The sequence below is a fragment of the Lissotriton helveticus genome, chromosome 5_1 (assembly GCF_964261635.1).
Source record: "Lissotriton helveticus chromosome 5_1, aLisHel1.1, whole genome shotgun sequence".
Lineage (NCBI taxonomy): Eukaryota > Metazoa > Chordata > Amphibia > Caudata > Salamandridae > Lissotriton > Lissotriton helveticus.
Window position 1 is genome coordinate 1,146,953,809 of NC_136065.1, and position 18,280 is coordinate 1,146,972,088.

Sequence of the window (18,280 nt, forward strand, 5' to 3'; positions counted from 1 at the left end):
TCACAGGGCTTAGGCTAGTATCTGGGATCGCTCTTAATTTGCCCCTCAAGTTAGTTCAATCTGGACAAGCACCTGCAAAGCCAATAAATCAGGGATATTTTAGCTGAATATTTTATTTATTGTAATGGGTGTACTTTGTGTGATATATCTGGATGCACACATATGACATACATGCAGATACATCTGTATCCTATAAATGAGGTAACTCAGTTCTCAGTCTCAGACTTTAGATAGAAGGCACAAGGGATGGCCCACTATGGTCATGGCCATGCCCCTGCAGAAAAAAGGATGCAATAGTCTTTCTACTCCCATGATGTTGATTGGAGAGTCCACACCACACACTACCCTCTGTATCCTATTCCTCTCCAGTGTACGCTACTCCACTCCAAGCCACTCTACTCTGTGCTATTCCACTGTATGTAACTCCCTTCTACGCCCCTCCACTCAATACTATTCCACTGTGGGCCATGCTACTGCACAATATTCCACTGTACACCACGCCTCTCTCTGCCAGTGCACTCTACATTACTCCACTGTATGCCACTTAACTCTACGCTATTCCAGTGTACACCACTCCGCTGTATGTGATGCACTGTATGCCACTTCACTCTATCCCTGTGATGTATTCCTATAGGTTCTGTATCGATCCCCCTATTACTGACCCTATTCTGGTTAACAAGTTAACTAGCAGCCATCCCATGAAGCAGAAAACCCCCATGATGCAGGAACCGTTATCTGATAAAGCCACACTACGGCACAGGAACGTGTTATCTGATTAGGTCATAACGCTTGCCATCTAATTAGACAAGCGATATTCCTCCAGCCCCTGATAAGGCATACGGAGTTCTCAAAACAAATCAAACCTATGACAACCTGGGAAAAACCCTGCGGCCATTGTTTTGATTTCACCGAGAACTTCAGCAAAAGAATGTGCTAACGACCAGGTCGTATGACATCCTTATTGACGTATCTATGTCCATCCTTACGTCAATCTCGGCACCTTAAAGGTATAAATATTACCGATATTGCCCTATGCAAACACACGCGGTGGTGACGAGATCGGAGCAGCCAGACTTGCCGAAGCCCAGAGCAGAGCAGACCCCGCTGGCGCAGCCCCGCCTTCCTGACGCGCTGAGAACGAGACGCTGCTTTCTCCTGCCGAGAAATCCAGCTCCGGCGCTTCCGGGTAGCCCTCGCAGGCAGCCTGGAATATCGAGACCAGAGACGAGAGATACCATCCCTCATTCATCCTAGATTCCAGGTACAGAACTGAATAACCCCTTGCAGAGAATTCTTTAGTCAGTCACTTGGCAAAACAAACTTAACTTAAACTGTAACTTTCTATTCCCGCCCACGTATTAGGCTTAGGTCAGGTACACGGGGTAGGCGTAGTTAGAAACACCAGTTGAGTACGATTAGTCAAATGTAAATGTGTATGTATTCATTTTATTCATTTTAAACCTTCATATGGCTTAGAAACCATATCAATGTTTTTACAGTATTATTTTATACTTCTGCTTTTATTGTATGCACTTTACTTAACCATAAGTATTGCAATAATATCGATCCATTTCTCTTGTATGAGAAAAGAGACTGATCAATAAATAACATCTTTTATTGAACACGCCCGTCTCTTCCTTTTCTCTACAATCTGGTGAGACTAAGAATGCCCGTACTGACTGAGTAAAATAAGTCGTCTTTTGTTTTCACACGACTCTAGAGATACACTCTTGATTAGGGGAGAGCAAAGTTGTCATGTTCTATGGTTGTCAGAAACTAAATCCCTTCTTGTCTATCCAGGGAGGTTCAACTCCTCCTTGCCTATTCGAGAAAGTTTATAGTGAACTCTGAGCTAGCTGGCAAACCCAAAACTTTAAGTCTAATATCGACAGTAGTAGACCTAGTTAACGTCTGGTCTAGGCCTATACTATTGAAGGTATTATTCCAATGCACAGAGCCTATTGGGATAATAGGAACTACACTACATGGCGCCCAACGCGTTTGGAAGGGCGATAAAACTAACGTAAGATATTTAGAGTAACTCAGTCGTGCTTTTTCACTCAGACCCCTTTTTCCCATAATACTCCAAAGACATCTGGAGTGGGTAAAAGGTAATATCCGCCAGACCTCGCAGGAGGAAACTCCTATGTATGGTCCTTGGTTTAGTCAACGTTGAAGGATACACTGTTCCAAAATATTGTGCATCTAATCTTTGTTTCCATAAGAAACCTGATCTGCAAACAAACTAAATAACCTTCCTGTCGGTAAAATGGTAGACAGTGATGAAGAAAGAGAGACAGTTAGGATAGCAACTGAACTCGCAGCAGCTGATAATGCACTGCAAGATGCTGACCCGGATATAATACTCATCCCGGTCATCAAGAGGAAATCTATAACTTTAAAACTTATAGAAAATGGACTGACACCTAGAGGTGGCACAGTCATATTCGTGATTGAGGCACACGAATATCGGCAGACAGAGGTATATTATTCATGGATACATTTTCCAGCAGCAAATGCTGTAACAAAGTACTTCCACTATTACAAAACAGAGGACCCTCCTAATGAGTACACTCCTTTCGAGGAGGTGGAAGTACCACTTAAATTTCAAGAGCATCTGCTCTTATTTAATGGCGCCCTAAAACATAATAATCACATCACCAGGCTCGGTCCATTAGGTAGACCAGGAGCAACGTGGCCGGTCCTAGCCGGATACACACCACATCCAGACATCAATGGGATGTCTCAAGCAGAGCTTTTAACACAGCTAAAACAATTAATAAAATTACATAGACAATTAGTCCAATATGTGATGCGGACTTCAACAATTCAACCAGCAATTAAAATTCCACAGCTGACCCCTCAGCAGGGGAACACAAATAAAATTACACCACAGAACATACAATCCTGCCTAGGTAAAGTACCAGCTAAACGGGAACAAATACCATTCTGGTTTGCACAAAAAATCACCCAAATAGAGGCGGTGTTTCCAGACACCACCCCGTTAGAAAAACACAGGATTCTGACTATCTGTCTTCCAATGGGAATCGCACCACACGTGGAGGACTGTGACACTTGGGGTACAGTCTTTGCTTCCATCTACACAAAAACGCATGGTGTTCCATCCATTTCGGTAATACCAGATGTGCTAAAACAAATTCAAGACGAATACGGTCCAGAACCCGCTTTAACTCTTGGTATGAAATTACTAAAAGACTTCAAGCAGGTCTAGGCTATATTATTAGCCAACATAAAGGGAGAAGCAGCAAATGTGGCGATCCGCCAGAGGTTAAAGGAGACAGATATAGCAGACCAACCAGCTGAAATTGCCAGAATTATAGAAAAATCCTATGAGGAACTAGGTAGAGATAGTTTAGGTGGAATACCAGTAAAACCACAACTGATTGAAAGTCCCGAAAAAATATTTTTTAATAATAATTCAACATCACAAAAAAAGAGCTGGGATGGAAACAAACAATCCAATCCTAAAGAAAAGAAATTCCAGTCCAGAGGAAGGTCTCCTAGGCGGAGAGAAAAATCTCCGAACCAAAGACACAGGTCACCCCAAAGTGACCCCTCTGGGAAAAGATATAACCTTAGAAATAGGGATAATATAAAGAAGCCTGATAGATATCAAGACATTGATACACGTCCCTCTCAATCTTTTCAGACTTCCTCGCAGAAATTGGAAAGAAGAGGACGATCAGAACAAAGAGAAGAGCACGCCAAGTCCAAAGACAAGGAACCTGCTCATCTAAAAAAGAAATTACAATTTCCAAAAAAGAAGGTAGCCAGTATCAAGGTAGTTAACAATGCCGAGAATACTGAGGACACAACTGAAAAACGGAGAATGGGCTCAGACAATGCTAGACAGCGCAGCAGAAGTGAGCATAGCTCGCAAAGTCCTTATGAATCTTCTGGAGACAGTGGACACAAATGAATATCTTCAAGTGGAAACTGCAGACACCAGAGTTAGCAAACCTCACAAAATATATGAAATAACTTTACGTATAGAAGGGGATAAGACTAGAAAAATAAGGGGACTATTTTGGGATAATCTCTCCAAGGGCTATGACATCCTTCTAGCTGAAAAAGACTGGCCACCAGAGTTTGTCAGGGAGTGCCCTCATGGCGAAGAAATAATTATGCCTGCCTTCTCAAATCATATCCCAATTCATAAAAAATACACACTTGCCAGAAAGTGGGCAGTAGCTCAAGCTCCTGCTTTATATAAAAATCATGTAGGATGGGATGAGGACTCTCCTCCTCACAAAATCCAGTTAAAATCACAACCTACTGCACAAAGACAGTACCCAATTAAGCAAGAAGCTAAAAAACAGGTAAAAGAAATCCTAGATCAATTAGAATACCAGGGGGTGATTGAAACTTGCACCTCACAAATGAACAACCCTTTGTTTCCGGTCTCCAAACCAGACAATTCATATCGTCTAGTTTTGGATTACCGACACCTTAACTCATGTTGCAAAACTTTTGCAGTGCAAAACTCGCATAGTGCTGCACTAATGAATAACATAGTGCGCAAAAAATACAAAACAACATTAGACATCTCTAATGGATTCTTTTGTCAAAACATAGCACCAGAGAGCAGATATTTGTCTGCATTCTCAATAAATGGCACTCAAAAACAATTCTGTCGGTTAGCCCAGGGGTACAAGAATAGCCCAGGGGTATTCTCAGCGAGAGTAACAGAATTACTACAAACATATGATGACGAAGCATTATCTTATGTCGACGACATATACTTAACAGATGATGACTTGGATACTCACTTGAAGAGAGTGAACACCATAATACTTGGGTTCGCAGCAGAGGGTTACAAATTCAACTTTAAAAAATCCAGAATTGCCCATCTAACAGTCCTGTTCTTAGGATACGAATTATCAAGTGAAGGCAAAAGCCTGGCTGACAATTTCCTAGAGAAATGTGCCGTACTCCAAGCACCCAGAACACTAAAAAACCTACAGTCAATTCTAGGCTTCCTAAATTTCGGAAGAACATACATCGCAAATTACGCAGAAAGGGTCAAACCCCTTTATGATCTAATAAAACCAGATTTTAAAAGAACCAATTGGACTCAAATACACACAGAAATTTTGAGATCCTTACAAACAGACATGTTAATTAAAACAAAATTAGAAACACGTGATAACACACGCAATCTTGTGATTCGAGTCATCCCAGGAAGATGCGGATTCACATACCTGACCTCTAATGAGGGAGAAAAGGTACCAATTGCATTCAAATCACACTTGTACACTAAGGCTGAAATGAAATTTAGCCCAACGGAAAAAATTCTTACTGCAACACAGACAGCTATAGCAAAAGAACGAGCCCTGGCACAAGGTAAACGAATAATAATCGTGACACCAATACCAGCCCTAGAGGCTGTAACAAAAGCAAGCATTCCAAATGCTAAAGCGCTCCATCCGAGATGGATACAATGGGCTAATTCTCTTGCTGCAACAGACGCGGCATACGAATTTGATCCTAACTTAAAAACACAAGAATTTCTCCAATATGAATTTGAATGTCCTCCGCCGACCGAAATTCTGCCTCTAGAACATTACGGCTGTATAATATATACAGACGGATCAGCACAACCCGCAGTAGGGGGTAAACAAGCTTACAGTGCTGCGTGCGCGATTGTTAAAGGTCGCTGGCACGAAGGAAAATTCAAACCGGCTATCACTAAGACACAATCTCTAGGAGATTGTACAGCTCAGCGAGCTGAACTACTGGCGTTTAAGATGGCGCTTGAAAATACCGATCGAGAATTCCCCACACTCATAGTGTGCGATTCGTATTACTGCGTTCAGTCTTACAATGAATACTTGCAGATCTGGCTTCAGAATGGCTTTAAGGATGCAAAAGGAGGCACAATCAAGCATAAGATGCTCTGGGAACATGTAGTTCTTTTACAAAAAGAACTACCAAAGACTCACGTGATACACACTCACTGAGTCATCAGCGTGATGGCGTTCACGTTGCAAAGAATTCATTGGCTGAGACAGCCACAGCGGTAGCAACTAAATCGGCTTCCGTAGCTCGAAAAAAGCGTACAGTGAAGTATATTGACGGTGAAACAGTGCTGGCGGTGAAAACGTCATCAAAAGGTGACTGCTCAGTGCTACCGATCAACTATCCACTCAATTATACATACATAATCGATGCAAACTCCGTCCCTTTTGCTCGAATCCCTGGAGTGGGGGATAGAGTGATTCCAAACATGGACAGGAGAGACTTGTTAATAGCAGACGCACATATGGGCGAGGGTCTCAGACACCTCAAACTAAAAGATTCTCTGGAAGAATTACAATCAAGGTACTGGTGGCCAGGCATGAGCCTGCATCATACCATTTTTGTAAAGAACTGCCCAAACTGTAACAGAAATCGCAGTGGTGAGAGAAACGGTGTAATACCGTGTCGTTTCACTCCAGAAAAAATCAACAGTAAAAAGCAAAGCGTCCGATTAACATATACAGGCTAGTTTCCACTTATAATGTAGATCATCAGCACTCGGCTGACGTCTGGACTGTTATACAAAGATTTGCGAGTCTAATATACGCTAAGAGCATGCTACGTTTGACCATTGTTTTCAATCTGGCCCTCCAACCTGAGGGGAAAAATGGCCAAATGAGCATAGCACAGCGGGACTCTTCTCACTTCCTTCCTGAGGGATACGGGATGGTGTAAAGAAAAAACCAAGGCATAAAGCTATCTATAACAGAAAGGATATTAGGTTCGGGAGCTGGATGGGTCAAACATCTTATAAGTGTCCAACGTAGTCTAAATAACTTGCCAAGAAATTCTCTGAAGGGATTCAGTCCGTACGAATTATTATTTGGAACTAGGATGTTAGTCTTAGATCTCGACAGTCAGACTTCAGTGGTAAAGGAAAAATGCTTTGATATCAAAGATCGTTTGGCTATTTTGCAGGACTTAAACGAAACAAGAAAAGACCTGAGCAACATAAAGTTGAAACAGCAGCCAACAACCACTGAAGAACCACCACCTGTCCCAGCAAGACCTGTCTGGATTCCAAAAGTTGGAGATCTAGTCAGAGAAAAGATCGCGGTAAAGAAGGAATTTGGGCCTTCTTACAGAAAAGCAGTTCCTGTCTTGTCTGTCAACGGGACAAGATCAGTTGTACTACCGCCGCTTGCTGGTAAAAAGGAGAACCGAGTTGTATCCATCGACCTGGTAAAACCACAACATGTGGCCGATAACAAATAGTAGGCCAAGTGGACTCCCGAGAAGTAGTAGAACACCAAGATTTGCTACTAACACAGAGGTTCAATCTAAGAGGCTAATCACATTCGAAACGCCTACAGAACTACAACAAGGACTATGCAACAATGCAATGGAACTTAGACCTCTGAAAACCCAAATAAAAACATTTAGCAGAGACACGCCAATCTATAATGAAGTAACAAACGACTATGCAAGAAACAGTAATCCTGAAGCAATTGGAACAATTGACAGAACTGCATCCGGCTACTTCATAAACTTCGATGATTCCTCTGAAGGCTTCACTGAATCAAAAACACAGCCATCAACAAAAACCTTTAAAGATAGAGTTAAAGTACTTTTGAAACAACTGAAAGAAACATATCTGAATTCTCCATGGATTGAATTTTGGGTGGGTTTTGGTGCATTTATCCTCATACTTTGGCTCATCATGGTACTAACTTTGGGACGCTTCATTGAGGGAAAATATGCTAAAATGGACACAGCAAGTCAGAAAATCAACTTGATCCTCAAACCACACACATCTTCACACGTCGAGAAAAGAGAACTTTCTTCAGTCAACTTCACAGCCAATCCTATACCGGGTGGGGTAGCATGGGACAAAACTGACTACGAAATTTATGGTCCGGTTGAAATCCTGAAATATCCACACCAAATTAAGATCTCATTGAGTGACTTTGTAAAACCAAGCTCATTTGCTGATGATTGGGACTTTGAAAGTATAAATAATATGATGTCTGACTTAGTGATGTCTGCTAAATTTACCAAACATGATTATTTGCAGGGTTCGACAAATTATGATAGTATGTACTGTTATAACCACTATGGTAACCATTTTCTACATAGATCTGCACAACCTAGAAATATTTTAAATTATAATCAATGGGAACATTGTGCAACCCCTCCAAAAGGAAGCTCAAGAACCGTTTATGACAAATATTCATACTTTTCAGGTTTTAACACAATTAATGCCGAAACATTTTATTTCAAATTGTCAAATAAGACAGGGACAAAGACCATGATAACAAACACGAAATTGATATATTCAGACTCATTCTTTGAACAAATGAATACTTTTGGTTTTTGATTATTGGGACAAAAATGTTGAAGTAAAAAGTGTTTGGGGTACAAAAGAATGGCAAGTACAGGGTATAGAATCGTTGTTTAGAGCCTGCATGATCCCAGAACAAATTATATTTTTGAATGACACTGTTCAACAAACTACCTGTCTTGGCTTAGCCAAAATCAAAGACTTAAATAAACCGTCTATTCCAAAATCAACAATGAACAGCAATAGCTCCACAGATGAAGAGATAGACGTAAATTATGTATTAAACCAAAACAGAACACATCCTGATTGGAAACAGTGGTTGATCTCGCCCACAGATACTAATAACTGTCAAGACAGATTCCTGAACAAAACACAGGGGTTCAAAATGACCAGGCCAGACCCTAGATATTCCCAAAGACAACACCCAGGAATAATAACCACCTACAGTGTGGGCAAATTATGCCTTCAATGGCTACAAACTTCCACACTGGCAGAAATTAAGCAACACCTAACTTTACTTACTGATGGTGCTGACTTGCGTGAATTCATTATGGGACCGCGCAAACAGCGTCAGAAACGTTTCATAGCAGCCTCTGTATATGCAGCATACAACGAGGCCTGGAAGGTGACTCAAATTGAGACAGCAGAAAGAATACGGGAAATTGACCGTATTAATTTGGAAAAATCACTTTCTGTAGTGGACAATGGGTTAATGACTCGGTCCTCCAGAATTTTTTCACTGGACAGCATTGTGTCTTCAGCAATCGACATAATATCGCAAGACTTACTGTTGTTACAACACGGTCAGTCTCAATTGAGTTCTATTGTACAGCTTGGCTGGACGTTACAAAATCTGCGTTCAGGCTATGTGCCTTGGCGTTTAATCAACACAACGTCACTATTCAATATCTTTAACCTTACTGATAAACAAATCAGTATGGCACAGAAGGGTGCTGATTATACAATTCTGAGCATTGAGAAACTCGAGAGATTACCAGTGACAATGTCAGAACGACCTGTCAGTGAATGGATAATACATGGGATAATTAATATTCCAATATCAACCTTCAGGTTTCAATACTGCCAAAAATATATACAGGCTGGCATGTACGAAAAATTGGGAAAGGGGTACATTAAAACAACATGGAACTTGCCCTATTCACATGCATGTGTCAGTAATAAAGGCCAGAAAGTGTTTCTTAGTGGCAATAATTGTGCAATGTCACTGAGCGGTACACTTCTGTGTAATGGAATTAGTCTGCATGGAGCCTGTGAAGGGAACTCAAATAACCTTTCATGTCACCAGCTAGGCGCACCTGCAACAGAGATAGAACCATTCTTTCAAAGACTCTATAATGGGAGTTACATTCTAATTGTAGATCGCAGATGCTGTAGTCTTATGCCCGGGACTCCTTATCTCGTAACCACGACTGCGAAGGTCAAGTGCTGTGGACGCTTATTGTTCCCCAGCTCCCTTCCAGACAGGGAGGCAAGGGCATGGCCCAACTTGAAAATTACTTCTATTCGAATAGATACTTTAAGCAGAATGAAAACAGTGCTTCTTCAGACGCCGACCAGACTCACGTCATCAAAAGAAACGTATGATCTCCTAGTCGCAAGGACGACTGCAGAGATTCACTCCTTATTATCAACTAATTCCCCCATACATTTCGCAGAAATCCTGAATGAAATCTTAAATATTTCTGATACCAGTGGAGTCTCAAAAGTATTTAAGACAGTATTTTTGATGGCATTAACACCATTCAAAGCCATACTGGGTATTTTTCCAGATATCGTCCATTCGATTTTTGGCGGACTTCCCCTCATTTTGGGACTAATTGCAGGAATCCTATTCTTAGTCCTCATATTTCGTTATGGCAAACCATGTCACAGACAAAACACCTGCGACAAGGGAAGAAACAATCCTAGCCATTGGATACCGGGACCGGATATCAAAAATCCTGGGACTATCCTGGCTTAGAGACCTGAACATGACTTGGTTTCTTTCATTTCGACCAATGTGGCATCGATGTGTTTTACCTGTATTAAGGTGCTTGCTATGCGGAGAAGAATGCGTGTTAGACACCTGTCTGACTCTACAATCAGATGCGCCAATGGATGCAGAAACATTGTTGAGTCCAATAAAGGCTCATGCTTTGTGCTGCCCTCAACGGCTACCAATCCTGATGACGGCATTCGTGGAAACTTCACCACTACGATTAAGGGGTAGTGAAGTTCATGATGAAAGCAGCATTGATCCGGTACGACCTTCTGTCAGCAATACTAATCAAAACGTCAATGGAGACAATCATGCGCACGAATGCATGGTTACACCTTTTTCCGAGTTAGTGGAACTCTCCCAGGAAGCTGTTGACAACTTTTTCGAGAGTCTAAATGATATGATGTTCTCACCAGAACAGAAATAGAGACTTTTGAGCAAGCTCGCACACGGCGTTCCCTGAATTTGGCCTTCAACTAGAATAGCAAAATACCATGAACAATTTTCCCTCCAGTTCACGGACAGCGATTTTTTTCAGCGGCCCCAAAATATTTTTACGAATTTTTCGGGACACTTATTTTCTGCTTAAAGTAAGAACTATTCTTAGAGAACTAAGATTTCTATTTTTAGGTACTTTATAGACATTAGCTGCCCGCTGGTATGTTCATAATTATTTTATTCTGTGATGGAATGGTCTCGAAACTTTTTTCTGTATTGAGAGCCATTTCATGTGTAAATTCTCATATACAAATTAGTGATAATGTATAGATATGCGTGATTACTTTAGCATTATTGTACAGCTTGAGTGCATATATTACATGTGACTGTTTTTTCCGTATATTTGATAATTTCAAAATGCATTTATGTATTTTGGGGTGGTAAGGTATACACGATACTCTACAGTATGTTTTACTATGCATAGATTCGTAAATATGTCCATAGTTAGCGTGGAGTGGGTGTGATGTATTCCTATAGGTTCTGTATCGATCCCCCTATTCCTGACCCTATTCTGGTTAACAAGTTAACTAGCAGCCATCCCATGAGGCAGAAAACCCCCATGATGCAGGAACCGTTATCTGATAAAGCCACACTACGGCACAGGAACGTGTTATCTGATTAGGTCATAACGCTTGCCATCTAATTAGACAAGCGATATTCCTCCAGCCCCTGATAAGGCATACGGAGTTCTCAAAACAAATCAAACCTATGACAACCTGGGAAAAACCCTGCGGCCATTGTTTTGATTTCACCGAGAACTTCAGCAAAAGAATGTGCTAACGACCAGGTCGTATGACATCCTTATTGACGTATCTATGTCCATCCTTACGTCAATCTCGGCACCTTAAAGGTATAAATATTACCGATATTGCCCTATGCAAACACACGCGGTGGTGACGAGATCGGAGCAGCCAGACTTGCCGAAGCCCAGAGCAGAGCAGACCCCGCTGGCGCAGCCCCGCCTTCCTGACGCGCTGAGAACGAGACGCTGCTTTCTCCTGCCGAGAAATCCAGCTCCGGCGCTTCCGGGTAGCCCTCGCAGGCAGCCTGGAATATCGAGACCAGAGACGAGAGATACCATCCCTCATTCATCCTAGATTCCAGGTACAGAACTGAATAACCCCTTGCAGAGAATTCTTTAGTCAGTCACTTGGCAAAACAAACTTAACTTAAACTGTAACTTTCTATTCCCGCCCACGTATTAGGCTTAGGTCAGGTACACGGGGTAGGCGTAGTTAGAAACACCAGTTGAGTACGATTAGTCAAATGTAAATGTGTATTTATTCATTTTATTCATTTTAAATCTTCATATGGCTTAGAAACCATATCAATGTTTTTACAGTATTATTTTATACTTCAGCTTTTATTGTATGCACTTTACTTAACCATAAGTATTGCAATAATATCGATCCATTTCTCTTGTATGAGAAAAGAGACTGATCAATAAATAACATCTTTTATTGAACACACCCGTCTCTTCCTTTTCTCTACAATCTGGTGAGACTAAGAATGCACGTACTGACTGAGTAAAATAAGTCGTCTTTTGTTTTCACACGACTCTAGAGATACACTCTTGATTAGGGGAGAGCAAAGTTGTCATGTTCTATGGTTGTCAGAAACTAAATCCCTTCTTGTCTATCCAGGGAGGTTCAACTCCTCCTTGCCTATTTGAGAAAGTTTCTAGTGAACTCTGAGCTAACTGGCAAACCCAAAACTTTAAGTCTAATATCGACGGTAGTAGACCTAGTTAACGTCTGGTCTAGGCCTATACTATTGAAGGTATTATTCCAATGCACAGAGCCTATTGGGATAATAGGAACTACACTACATCCCACTCCACTCAAAACAAAAAATGTTATCCTGTCAATGTGAGTGGACACCACTCATACCACTGTTTGACACTCTTCTCCACTCTGCATTACTCCCTCTATTCCACTTCACTCCACTTTACTATTCTACTCTATGAGACACTACTCCACTCTGCTCCACTAATGCCATCTATGGCACTCCACTGCACACTACTCTATGCCACTGAACTCTATGCCACTCAAATCTACCATACTGTACCAAGTTCAAGTTTAAATACTTTATTCGACAGCATTGTCATAAAAGCATATTTCCCTATACTAAACAATATAAATACTATTCTAGAACTTTAAGATCAGCATAAAATACATATTAAACACCATCAAATTACAATGTGCTGACGAATACTTCAATTTATAAAATTCATACATTTTAAAATCCGAGTCACAATACAAAATCTTTTCTATTTGAGGTTGACCCCATAGTTACGCAATCCATTATACATGATTAGTTACAGTTTAAAAGTGCGCGTGCGTATTATCCAGGCCCATCCCAGGTATTTGGCTAAAGCGATAGCAAGATTGGGGGCACAATTTGATCTTAATATTCTTAGTGCCTCTAGATATTTCCTTATCCCCAAATTCCTACAAATCGGTTTTAGCCATCTTGTTCTCGGGGCAGCATATAATGGGCATGCAAACAGGAAATGTGGGATGTCCTCAACATGATCTTTACAATAGCAGCATGTGTTTACATTGCCTGGGGACCATTTAACAGTAAAAGCATTAAGTGGTAAGGAGCCAATTCTAAACTGGAAGTACAGCTTTCTATCTAGGGGTTTAGTAATCAAATCCCAGTACTGTTCACATTTGGGGATTATTTTTAAATCCAAAAACTGGGATGCCAACATGGAAGGTTGACTAGTAATTAAAACGGTATTGAATATCATGTCCCAATACATCTTTTTTAATAATGCCTTAGATGGAAAGGCCTGAGGATCAACTACAGTCCATAAATGGTCTAGGTGCATTTTTTTGAGCAAAGTCCTAATTTCTTTAAGCCAGGGTATTTTATGAAACCGATCAGAGCTAATAATGTCCATAAGAGCAGATGCATAATGGCCCAATTCTGGGGTAGTCTTTACGCGCCTCCAATATAAAAGAGGACGCAATCTAGCCATATCCTCGATTTTCTTCCTCCCAAGGTCATATTGGAGCGGGATCGAGGGAGTGCCCTGTGGGACACCAACCATTCGGCGAAGAAATTTGTTTTCTGCAGTAGCCAAAGTACTCAAGTTGGTAAAACCCCATAGCTCTGATCCGTAGAGGCAAGCGCCCAGCACTTTCATACTATAAATCTCCATTATGGGCTGAATGGGTTTTGTAAATGAAGATTTATGTTTTTGTGCTATAGCCCCAGCCAATTGATTGAACTTTAGCACCACAGAGTCCATATGAGATTTCCAATTCATGTTGGCCTGTAGAGAAATACCTAGATAGGTAAAAGCATTCACTTCCTCCAAAATAGACCCATTAAAATGCATTTTTCCCTTAAATTGCTTTGCAGGATTCAGGTTCATAAACTTAGTCTTTGTCGTATTTAGTTCCAAGCCCCGAATCCGACAGAAATCTCCAAAGGCGTTGATTGTCTTTTGTAAACCACTAGGGGTCCGCGAGACCAGTAAGGTGTCATCAGCAAACATCAATACTGGGACCCGCTCCCCATCTAATACCGGGGCATCTGTCGGAGATTGCTTTAGGAAATCTACTATGCCGTTGATATAAAGGGAGAATAAGGTGGGGGCCAGGACACAACCCTGCCTGACCCCACGCTCCACGGGGAAAGGTTCAGTGACGTCTCCCTGTGCACCCCACCTAATCCTTGCATAGTTGTTTTCATGCATGCGTATAAGCAAAGTCAACAATTCGGGGCTTATTCCGAGATCGCGCAAAACAATCCAAAGTTTTTGCCGGGGAACCAAATCAAACGCTGACTTCAAGTCAACGAAAACAGCATATAATGGTCCATTTATCAAGGTTACATTTTTCCAAAACAAAGTTAAAAAATGGAATACCTGGTCAACAGAGCTAGTTAATGGTCGAAAGCCAGCTTGATACGGGGACAGGATATCCTTATCGTCTATCCAGGCTTGAATTTTATTTTGAATCATCCTGCCCATCAATTTTTGTGCCGAATCGATAAGGCTAATCGGCCTATAGTTACTTGGTAGAGTCTTATCCCCTTTTTTGAAAACTGGTATAATCTCCGCACCCTTCCATGTTGCTGGGAACATTGCTCCTTGTGCGATAGAATTCACAAGCCATACGAAATATTTACACCAGTTAGCTCTGTCAGATAAAAATACATCCGCTGGTATTCCATCCATTCCTGGTGCCCTACCTCTAGTTACCCCATCCATCGCCTCATTTACATCTTTCAGTGAGAATATTCCATGACTATAGAATACTCTTTCTGGGGGCAATTCGATTGATTGGGGCAGGTTATCAGCATATTGAGGTTTAAAAAATTCCACCCATGCTTCCTTCGCTACATGGTTTTTCGGACAGTCAGCTATTCCCCCACTACCCCACTTTAAGATAGCCCAGAACTCTTTCTGTTGTTTTGCTACACATGCCTTCTTAAGGTCTAACCATGAGTTCTCATCCCACAATCTTTTTGCTCTGGTTTGGGCTTTCCTGTAGTCATCCCTGGCCTTTAGTACACCTACTTTGGTCCTTAATGCTGAACTAAGGTTCTGTCGCGCCCTTCTGCATGAATAGTCATACCACCCTCTTTTTCTCGGGGGACCAGCACCCTTCCCCTTCTGTGTTTTTTTTAGGAAAAACCTCTGTAAATTAGTGAAAAACTTTGGCTGTGACTCTTCAATAAGTTGGTTAAAATGTAATTCATTACAATGGATCTGTAGATTACTAACCTCTTTACTAACTACCTCCAGTAAGTCCTGCATAACCCCAGGATTATCTACCAAAGTTGCCCATTTAACGTGACGGAGATTATTAGTTGGAATGACTTCTAATGTCGTAACACCTCCGTCCTTATTAGGTGAGCTTTTACCTTGATCCTGATTAAAGAGTAAGCACAATGGATTGTGGTCACTCTCCAATCTTGATGTCACTTTCATGTCTTCTACTTTGTGCCAATCTCTTACATCTATGAGGATGTAGTCTATCCGACTACTTGACCTCAAATGATCAAAAGTATGCGTGCCCTGCTGGTCTGAGGGGGTGCGGCCATTTACTGCCCTCAGCCCCCTAGCCAAGCACAAACTCTTCACCTGAATTGCTACTTCTGTCCATTTTTTTACCCTCGGTAGATCCAATTGGGGGACTCCCCATTTGGTATCTTCCTCTAGGGCCAATTCATTATCCTCAACTCCTAGTGGCTCAAATGTTGTATTCAGATCTCCCCCCACTAGAATAGTATAATGGGCCGGAAGGGTCTCTAGATCATTGTCCAATGCACCTATCACTTCCGATGCTTTGCCCCCTTGGGTTCCCCTGGCATAGATATTATATAAGACCATAATATGGCCATCGGCCCAGGTGATCACAATCGGGAGTATATCACAATTGCTGGCAGGCCTCTGCTTGATGGTACATTGTAGGGATTGTCGTACCCAAGTGGTTAGACCCCCTGAGGGCCGCCCTTTAATGTTCTTATTAGCGGGGACAGAGAAATTTAAAAAGCCCTGGAGAAAAACAGGTGCCACTGCCCAAGTTTCCTGTAACATGATAACATCTTGGGAGTCAATAAATTCACACCATTCCGGGGATTCAAGTTTATGGTGGATTCCCGCCAAGTTCCAGGAAATAAATTTAAGACTAGCTTTCGACTGATTGGGCCGCTCTTGCAATGAGGCTCCCTGATTATAGTACGTCAAGGGAAGAGTGGGACTAATTTCCCCATTGCTTGTGATGATGCGGGGATTTAGTGGCAGAAGCCCTCCTATATTAGGGAGATCTGCACTGCAACCAGATATCTTACCGTCCCTATTATTTCTTTCTAAAAACTTTATAAGGGCATCATTTCCACTTTCTTGGGGCTCTACAGGATTATTCTTTTCTATAATCGTCCGTACTTCCAGTCAGTCACACTCATTAAGACCAGAAAGACCGGAAAGGGCCGAGAATCTATTTTCCGTCGGTATTCCCCAATCATTCCTTTTGTCAAGGGTTCTGGCTTTTTTTTGTACAGGGATCCATTTAGTTTTCAGCATTGTTGGGTTTAAAGTATTCCCTCCTCTACTCGTGTAAAAAAAGTCCAGTGTTAGTGGCACTATTTCAGTTGATCTACGCTGGGGGGGTATATATTCGCTAGAATGTTTAGCAGCACTTCTGGATCAGACAGGTGTAGCACCACACAATCCCCTTTAAATTTTTTAGTGCCATCCCCGATCCACTCAACTCTTCTAGCTTTAACTACTTCTTGCGCCAACTGGTCCCTGCCTCCCGGGATAAAAGCCATATTCCTAGATAACCAGTGTAAGGATTTATTTATCAGGGATGGGATGTTTTCAACTTGCCCTGGTTCCAAATGGGGGACATTTGCCAGTACCAATATTAAAGGAGATGCCTCTACTATTAGTTCTACAGGCCCCTTCTCTGGGTTAAAATCTACCCTGCTGTCCCTTTGTCTCAGCCCTTCAGAATCACTCTGGTTGATGTGTAAATCCCTGGGGCCCTCCCTCCCTAGGTCAGTGATCTCCGTGGAGAACAAGGGAGTATTTTCAAGTAGTTCTAGCCTGGGGGCGGTTTGGGTATTTTTTGTTTCAACTAAGAGTGTTTTCGATATTGGAATGTACGCTTTTTCTTCTAATGATTTTTGTAGAAGACCCCCCAGCCTATTCACCTCTTCCGTTAGCTGGTCTATTTTACTTAAAAGCGGCTTGGTTATAGTTTTGATCTTATTATCCAGGGCATTTAACAACTTCTTGAATTGGTCTTCATCCAAGTGTACCTTTCCTTCAATAATTCCCCCTGTATCATCTCCATTATTGTCCAGAGGGGATACATCATAACGTTTTTTACCTGATCGAAGGCCACCCCGTTTACATATACTCTTCACCCCTGCCTTCACTACTCTTGGTGCTGAGACCGGTGTAGGGCCCTCCTCTTCTAGGAGTATTAGTTCTTCCTCAGGTGTGCTTTCGGGTACAGAATCAGCAATAGCTACTAGGAGCTGGGTCAAAGAGTTATTCTCCGGGGTCTGAAACACTTCATTACTAATATTCAGAGTAGGAGTAGGTAAAGGTGTATTGTCAATGAGCAAATCTGGAGAGAGGCTCTGGCCCAAGGATGATCTCCTGTCATTGTTTATTTTGTCCACTTTCTGAACCATATAGTTATCTATAGTATTAAGAAGGACAGTCGAATTTGATTTAGACATGTTAAAAGGCAGATATATCGAGTAGCGTGTCTATGAATCCGTGTAATGTACAACACTAGGAGGTATCACAATCACTAGTGATTCCAATAGGGAGAAGGTAACTTACTTGGGCAATTTGACCAGGGGTCGGAGCCCTGTCCCTGTCTCTTCTTGCCGATGAGGGCCGTAGAGGGCCCGCCCTTTGCCCGGGCTTCGCCTCGGGCGTCCCGCGAAGCGGGGTGCAGCGCTGCTTATGCGCGCCTCCTGGCGCT